This window comes from Cyprinus carpio, chromosome B15 (genome assembly GCF_018340385.1).
Source record: "Cyprinus carpio isolate SPL01 chromosome B15, ASM1834038v1, whole genome shotgun sequence".
In the NCBI taxonomy this organism is placed as follows: domain Eukaryota; kingdom Metazoa; phylum Chordata; class Actinopteri; order Cypriniformes; family Cyprinidae; genus Cyprinus; species Cyprinus carpio.
This window is the reverse complement of record NC_056611.1, coordinates 536,750-544,856: the sequence shown is the minus strand read 5'-3', so window position 1 is coordinate 544,856 and position 8,107 is coordinate 536,750. Positions and strand designations below refer to the sequence as shown.

General features: G+C 37.9%; 1 pseudogene; it reads left to right on the top strand.

Moving 5' to 3' along the window:
- The first annotated feature begins 6,798 nt into the window (after positions 1 to 6,798).
- Positions 6,799 to 7,736, top strand: LOC122139901 (annotated as a pseudogene).
- The last annotated feature ends 371 nt before the right edge of the window (positions 7,737 to 8,107 follow it).

Sequence of the window (8,107 nt, the reverse complement as noted above, 5' to 3'; positions counted from 1 at the left end):
TAAATAATCAGACTAAAAAGATTTAACTATTTTGTGTTTATGTATGGATTATGATAGTTCTATACAATTTGATATCATAAAGTTATATAAAACATCTGTCCTGTTATAAAAAAAAAAGAAAAAGATAATATATCTTGGATATCATATATGGTGTTGTATGCCTTGCTATTCTGAATAACAAAGGCAAGTAGAAAGTTTACCCTCTTAAAAGGAGAACTTTACACCTCCTAAACTTAATTTTGCAAAGTGAAAGCCAAGGGTGTGTTAAACCAAATCAAATTAGAGTCAAGCAAAATCTCATATTTGTCTATCAAAACAAAAATGAATTAATCCTCAAGGACAAAAACTGGTACAGTGTTCCAGCATGGCACCAGCATTAGCCATCTTCCTTATTCCCTGGCAACACTAAACACTATGAACACAGGAGGAGTGATCCTCAAGGTCAGAAGCTGGAAAATGGCTGAATACAAATGTGGTATGAAATATAGTCCTCATACCAAGATGAAAGTCATGAAGCAGAACAAATTAGTCTCTGGATCAGGAGCTGTTTCAAAGCAGCACTTAACAAATTAATGCTTAAATGTGGGAACAGGAAGCCTTGTCAAGATATAGATCAATAAAAAGAATAAAGCAGAATACCTGGGCTTGTTATGGGTCTCAAGTTGGGCTCCAGCAGATGAGGCCCGAATTTTCCTGCCTAGCGGCATATCTGGAGAGATCTGAGAGAGTCTCTCGTCTTCTTGGCTTGGCTTTCGTTCTCCTTAGAGGCTGCTTTCTTGTTTTGCTGAACGAGCTATGGCTGCGTACAGATCTCCCCAAGCTTAGAGACACAGCACACCTGAGTCTCAGGTTACCTGATACAAAAAACAGAGTTGTGTGGCTACGCATATAATGGTGCAGAGAGCCACATTTAATACCAAATTTGATCAAGCTAAAAAAAAAATTCGCTATAAACTGATTTTCTTCTAAACTCTTCAAGTCCTAGTTTTACAGTAAATTTAGACTTCATCAGAGAAATATCTGTGGTATTTACTTTGAAGGAAAATGAATGGCTTAAATCAGTAGCTCCCCTGACATTATATTTAATGGCTTTACTAGATACTTAAATATCTATTCTCAGAACCAATAGAGCCTTAAGAGATGTATTATTCCCAAGAGACAAATCATGAACATTTATGCATCTGTTTTTGCCAAATGAGGCTTGAACAAATCTCAGAAAAATGAACCGCGTATAGTAAAAAATGTGTATGTCTATTATCAGTTTACTTTCAGTGTTTTATTAAGCACACCATTCGAAGATCCATAAAGGCCATTTCAAAAAAGAAGCAGTGCACTTTCTTTTGGAAGAAAATCAGAAGCCTAAAAAATGCACACATATTCATATAGCTTTTCATGGTTCGAAATGGCATTTTTTATAAAGGTCCAGGCCAGGCTGACATCCTCTCCAGTGTGGAAGGGTTTGCACCAATAAACCTTTGTTCTTCTCCACCTTACACCCATCAGCAGAGTGGCTGGTTATGTGCAATGTCTTTACATCCTTATTTTCTGGTAAAAGTTCAAATAAAAAAATCATATTTAACACAATAAATGCTACACTTTAGGAATTATATTTATGTCAATTTGTTTCTCAAGCAAGATCACAGTAGGATACTCCAATGAAATATCACAACTCTTGCTATTACCGATCTAATTTGTTTTAGAATTAAATCTTAAAATAAGGAGTAAAAAAATTATACAAAATGTCATTTTATGCACTTAAACCTAAAAGTATTCTAACATTTTAGGCGGAACTAAAATGTAAAAGGAAACCGTGTTATTCTTCTTTCATGTGTGTACCAAACTTTATATTAGTGTTTTGTTAGCAATAAATGAATAATTATCAGAGTTTCTTTGTAATGTTAACTAAGGGGACGTCTTAGCCTAATGATTAGAGAGTTTGACTCCTAACCCTAAGGTTGTGGGTTCGAGTTTCGGGCCAGCAATACCACGACTGAGGTGCCCTTGAGCAAGGCACCGAACCCCCAACTGCTCCCCGGGCGCCGCAGCATAAATGGCTGTTCACAGTGTGTGTGTTTTCACTGCTGTGTGTTTACACTTTGGATGGTTAAATGCAGAGCACGAATTTTGAGTATGGGTCACCAACTGGGCTGTTATGCCCATTCACTAACTGCCTGTTTTTTAATCATTTTTAAGGATTATTGTGATGTTTTTATCAGCTTTTTTGGACTCTCATTCTGACAGCACTCATTCACCACAGAGATCCATTGGGGAGCAAGTGATGAAATGCTGAATTTCCCCAAACTATTCCTTTTAAATCTGATCATTGTGTGCCCAACTACTCCTTTGTGTTTACTTTGGTCAAACCCTACTGCAGGGATTGCTGTCATATCAGTTTCAAAAAAAGTATTTGGTCTTTCATCCCCAATGCCACAAACAGAAACGAACAGTTTAGTAGAAGCTTACCAAAAACCCCTCGCTGCTACACCATGGCAGCTTATTGCACCCATAGCGAGAGTTTTCCCCCCGAAGCTCAAGTTTCAGTTTGGTGGGTGGTAGTTATGTCTTTATTTCAGTCTGGGTATAGTATGGACAACATGGCTGCGGTTACAAGGTGCAAAGGTCGCATGGTTTTTCATAATTCCTGGATTTAGCAGAACATAAAATTTGTTATAACATGACATATAAAAATCTTTGGAATCACAAGACCTTGATATTAAATAAGATTCAAATGGCTTTAAAATGTATAAACATTGTCTGTGCAATAATTCCTAAAATTCACCTTGAGGTAATCCAAGAAAGTCGTCCTGTAGGTCGACCTGTACTGGGCACTTACAGCCTTTTAGATTTCCTTCTCAGTCAAAGGGAGCGAAAGAGGGAACTACCACTAAACTTTCATTTGATCTGCAGAATGCCTCCATACCATGAACGCCTTTGTGTTAAAAGAAAGAACAAGTATGGTACATATAACCATCATTTACTCAACCATAGTTTTTCCAAACCTTATTTTTCCCTAGTGATTTTGAATTTTACACAGTCCCCAGAAACACACACTCATACACACTTTTCAAATAATACATTCAACAAGCCAAAAAAAACACAGCAAATACAAAATTTTGCTGTTTACCTGCTTGGGTGTGGATTGTACCTTCGGTTTCCTGATGCTGTGGCAGACCTTATGCAAGCTGTCTTTGACACAGGCTTCCAGCAGAAATCTTCACTGTAGTAGTTGCTTCCACCAATCATCCAGTGCAAATGAATTTTCATAGATATTGGCCAGATTTTTTTGGCCTTGTTTTGAAACAAGTAAAAATTTAGATGAATCTACCTCGGACATTGGGCATCACATTTCTTTAAAAAAAAAAAAAAATAATAAAATCTCACCTTAGAATTGGAAGACAAGAGATGGATCTATAGATTAACATCTCTTTTTGAGGGGTCTCATATGCTTCCCATCTTTTGTTAACATCTAGATCAAAACGTACACAATACACTTTCTAACCATGATTTGCCATGGTTCCCTTGACAGATGGGAAATGATCTGCCTCTGCTACTGCTGTCCAACGACAATAAAGTGTACAGGAATCTGCTTATCTGATGTTTCACGTGCTGTTCACTGGGAGCTCCGTCGTTTTACAGATCAATGCGTTGAGTGCAAGAGAATCGACTGCTTGCTAGAAATTTTGCCAATAAATTTTAAAAGAAAAAAGTGCACAAAATCTGAATATATTAGTCCTTGAGATTTTGTATATTTTCTCAACGTTTTTTTCTTGGTTTTAAAAGGGCTAAAAGAGTCGTCGTTAACGTTAAAGAAACAGAAAAAGCAGCACAATTTCCCTTCAAGATTTCTCTCCAACCTAGGGATTTTTTTAGGGCGTAGCGCCCCCTCAGTGGAAACATGGTACATTTCAAGATTTCCTTTTTTTTTTTAATGTAAAGGCATCACAAAAACAACATAACCAAATAAATGCGTTTTTAAATGAAATGTAATACATATAGCCTAACAAGAAAAAAAAAGCATAAATTATAACGCATAAAAAACAAGTAGCTATTGTTCGATTTCTGTTTTAAAAACAATAAAAAGTGCTTTTGATATCTTCCTACGATAAATGCTGTCAATGGTGAATAAAGATTAAAGAATAGGCCTATCATTCTTTCTGTTTTGTTCTTTCAGATTTTTCATTAAAGTAAATATAAATTCCAGAGATTTTGTGTTCAAAAAACCCTTTATTCTAATTTGAAAAAAGAAAATCAGTGGATTAATACTTTAAATTTTTAATTGAGTTTGGCCCAAGTTTGTTGAATGGACTTTCGTGGCATGGCTCAAATTCAGCCTTTGCGCGATTTTAAACAGAACCGGAATTAACGGGAAAACCATTTTTTCAAACGTAGATTTTGTCTTTAACGGGTTTAATATTTCTTTTGTGAGTACGTTGTGGCATGCGAATATGCAATTAAATTATAAATATTGACAGTACTTGTGCTTTGTGTACCCACCAGAAAATGATAGAGCGGCCGTCTTTTTGTTAGGGTTCAAGCGCATACTTTTTTTTTCTCACTAAAATGCTATTGAAGCGTTCCTAAACTAAATTGTAGAATGACATTAATGTACTTTGCGAAACTCACACAACAATTTTTTTTTTTTTTGATATACTTTAAATGGGGTTTAAAACCTTCGTTTCCGCTGTCCATGTCCCTGTAACCGTAATTCGATAAATTAGTTCTAGGAAGTATACAAATCATAATAAAACAGTAGCAATGTAGTAATAAAAACACTCTTCTTCTTTTTCTTCCGACGTTATCAACGCGCATTGGTGTAAATTCCTTTAATACCCAAGCAAATTCGTCATACAATATAAACCTTTCTTAACACAAGTGTGTCTTCATGTTCTACAGTATACCCTGCTGTATCATGGATGTTTTTTCATATCCCCGCGCCTTGAAAAAATATGACGTTTCGCCGATAAACAACCAACCACACCTCAAACTCCGTAAAAGGCTGTGCTGACAGCCAACACAGGCCCTCAGACTTTGGCGGTAGCCAAAAGGGTCGTGACTGTATAACTGTGTCCTCGGTGAGACGGAGGGTTCTGCACCGCACCTTGGAAGAGCGCGCATCGGTGTTATTGTAACTTAAAGCCCCATTATCTAGGCACCACAGAGGCTGCGATAGAGAAGGCTGGTGAGTTTTGACAAAATATGCTTGTCAGGGCCTAAATTAACTTCTTCTTCCCTTTTTTAAACGTCGATATTACAAACCATTTTCTCTTGGTAGTGGATTATTTGGTGAAGGCAGAGTGTCAGAATCTATTCGCCAGTCATTCGGTCCCGTGCGCTCAGTAACAGTGAAAAGTCCTGACTGAAAAATTGTTCTGAAGATTAAAAATATAGATTTTCCTTTTGAAATCACAAATATTCTGAATTCTTTAATGGGATGGGTTGTAATATTTTTCAGGTTGCCATCCAGCTAAAACAGTTTGCTTTTTTTGGGTCTCAGTTAAAGCTGTTATTGGTGTGAGACAGTGACGTGCGTGGCCATTTTCACATAACTACAGACAAAATAACACCTAGGGTAAATTTACCAGTCCCGAGGGAATGTACTAGTCATTTTGTGCATTTTCTCTCTCGTCCTTCAGGACGGGACTTGCGCCGGCCGTGTTCAGTAAGTAATATAATATGGCTGGCTTGCGGGGGATACTCAGTGCGCTGAGTGGCGGGGGATGGAGACTGACGGGGTGTAGCGCCATTCAACTTAACTAATAAGTAAAATCAGCCAACTCCGTTCGCACTGCTTTTTAAACTCGTACGAAAGCCCGAGGGTCTGTTTTTAGAAAGAGGGGTTAATATTCTATTTATATATTTTTCCTACCCCCCGGCGTTTTGGGGTGTATGCGGCTTGGGCTGGCAGACATAAAGGGAGAGAGTGAGGAAGCCAAAGGTTGGCTCCGACTAGCTGTGCTCATGGGGCTCTATTCACTTACGAGAGCGAACTCCCATTGCAATACCTTATAGTTTGAACACTGTGTCCATAACAGAGCGACTTCTATTCTTCCATAGGGAGGCATAATATAGGATAGCGGCCTGTCCAGGGCGAGAAACGGACGAAATGCGGCGATTTTAGGTCCTCAAAATTACCCAGGACATGGGGAGGAGCCAATTGAGGGGGACTTTCTCTCATGAAGACGGTTTTTTAAAATGGAAGAAGAAATATTATTGTTGCACTGTTTAGGCATTTTAAGGCGGGGTCTCTATGTAATATATCTGCCCGCGTCCTGGGGGGCGATGCTGCTACGAAGGTCCAGTTTGATGGGCACATACATATACAGGGGGAAAAAGCATCGGGGAAAAAATGTGGAATGAAAATTCACCCGTTAAATGTGTTTTTATTCACGAAATGGAGGATGTCCCTTGTCTTTCACCGTGAACTTGAGCGGTCTTTTGTGCAGCTCCCTGTCCATCTCAATAATGAATTTTACTGCATGTTTTATCATTCTGATCCATTATGTGCCTCATACGTAATAATGATATAAATAGAAAATGAATATAAAACACAATTTTTATAAATGTATGTATTAATATATAATGTTTTCTATATTACATCTATATGTGTGTATGTGCATCTGTGTATATATATATAATAAAAAAATATATATAGATATCTAATATATATATATATTATAATTACATCCATGTTAGCCAGTGTTAGCCTCATAACTGTAAAAAGAATCCAAAATTTTAAAGAGTATAGCATGTCACTTTCTTTCATTTGAGAATATCTTTTTTTTCCCCAGAGGGTGCAAGATGGGTATAGATCCAAGGAAGCCCAGAGGAAAGATGTCCTCTTATGCCTGCTTTGTGCAAACCTGCCGTGAAGAACACAAAACAGAAGCACCTTGAAGCCTCCTGTAAACTTCCTCCTGAATTCTCCAAGAAGTGTTCAGACGCGATGGGGAACTTTAACTGTCCTGAAAAACACTGATAAATTATTGTAAAGTTATGAGTATGGACATTTTGTCCTTTTAAACTTATTGAAAAAAATCTTTGCAAAATATGCTCTGTTTTATTGTACCTTGCTGCACTTTTTGATACAGCCTTTTCTCATTCTAAACAGACAATGTCTCTACAAAGAGAAGGGTAAGGTTGAGGATATGGCCAAGCAAGATAAGGTTCGCTATGAGAGAGAAATGAAGAAGTACATTCCCACCAAGGGTGAGAAGAAGAGGGCCGATTTTAAGGATCCCCAGCGCGCCTAGGGGAGACCACCGTACGTTCACTAATTCCATGCACTCCTTTTGAAAATGTAAAATTTACAAGATAGTTTGGTTTTTTGAATGAAATCACCCCCCACACACACCAGGATCGGCATTCTTCATTTTCTGTGGTGACTACCGCCTAAGATTAAGGGGAGAACCCAGGTCTGTCCATCGGAGGACCTTGCCAAAAAGCTTGGAGAAATGTTGGAATAGCTTATCGGCTGAGGTGAAGCAGCCCTATGAAGAAAGCAGCAAAGCTTAAAGGAGAAGTACTACAGGTAAAGTTTCTTTTGTCTTTCCACCTCGCTACATTGTAGATGCACCCTGACCTATTTATTAATGTTTTTTGTCTTCTGTAGGACATTGCCCTATACCGCCCAAGGGAATCGCAGGCTTGTCCAAAAAAGATGGTGGAGAGGAATGATGATGATGAAATGAAGAAGAGAAGAGGAGGAGGAAGAAGAAGAGGAGGAGGATGATGAGTAGGATGTAGCTACTACGATGTAGCCTAGGTTCTTGTTCATACCATAAACTCAATTGTACACGATTCACATCTTCAAGCGTAATACAGCAGTAACAAGAATTGTTAGGCTGTGTATATGCAACGGTTTTTAAGATGTACAGTGTTGGTCTCCTTTTGTAAACTTTAACAACTATGTGTCTTCAGTCTTATGATTTTTTTAAATCTTTGTTTTACAAGGGGTAGTTTCTTAGCCAGGAACCAGTTTAAGGTTGAATGATATGATTGAACCGGTTTCTTGAGGTGCCTAGCACAATTAATCTGTTTTGTAGATCGTACTGTCATCTTAGTTTTTAAAATATTGTTCGTAATTTGCTGTCATAAGGTCCTTTAACTG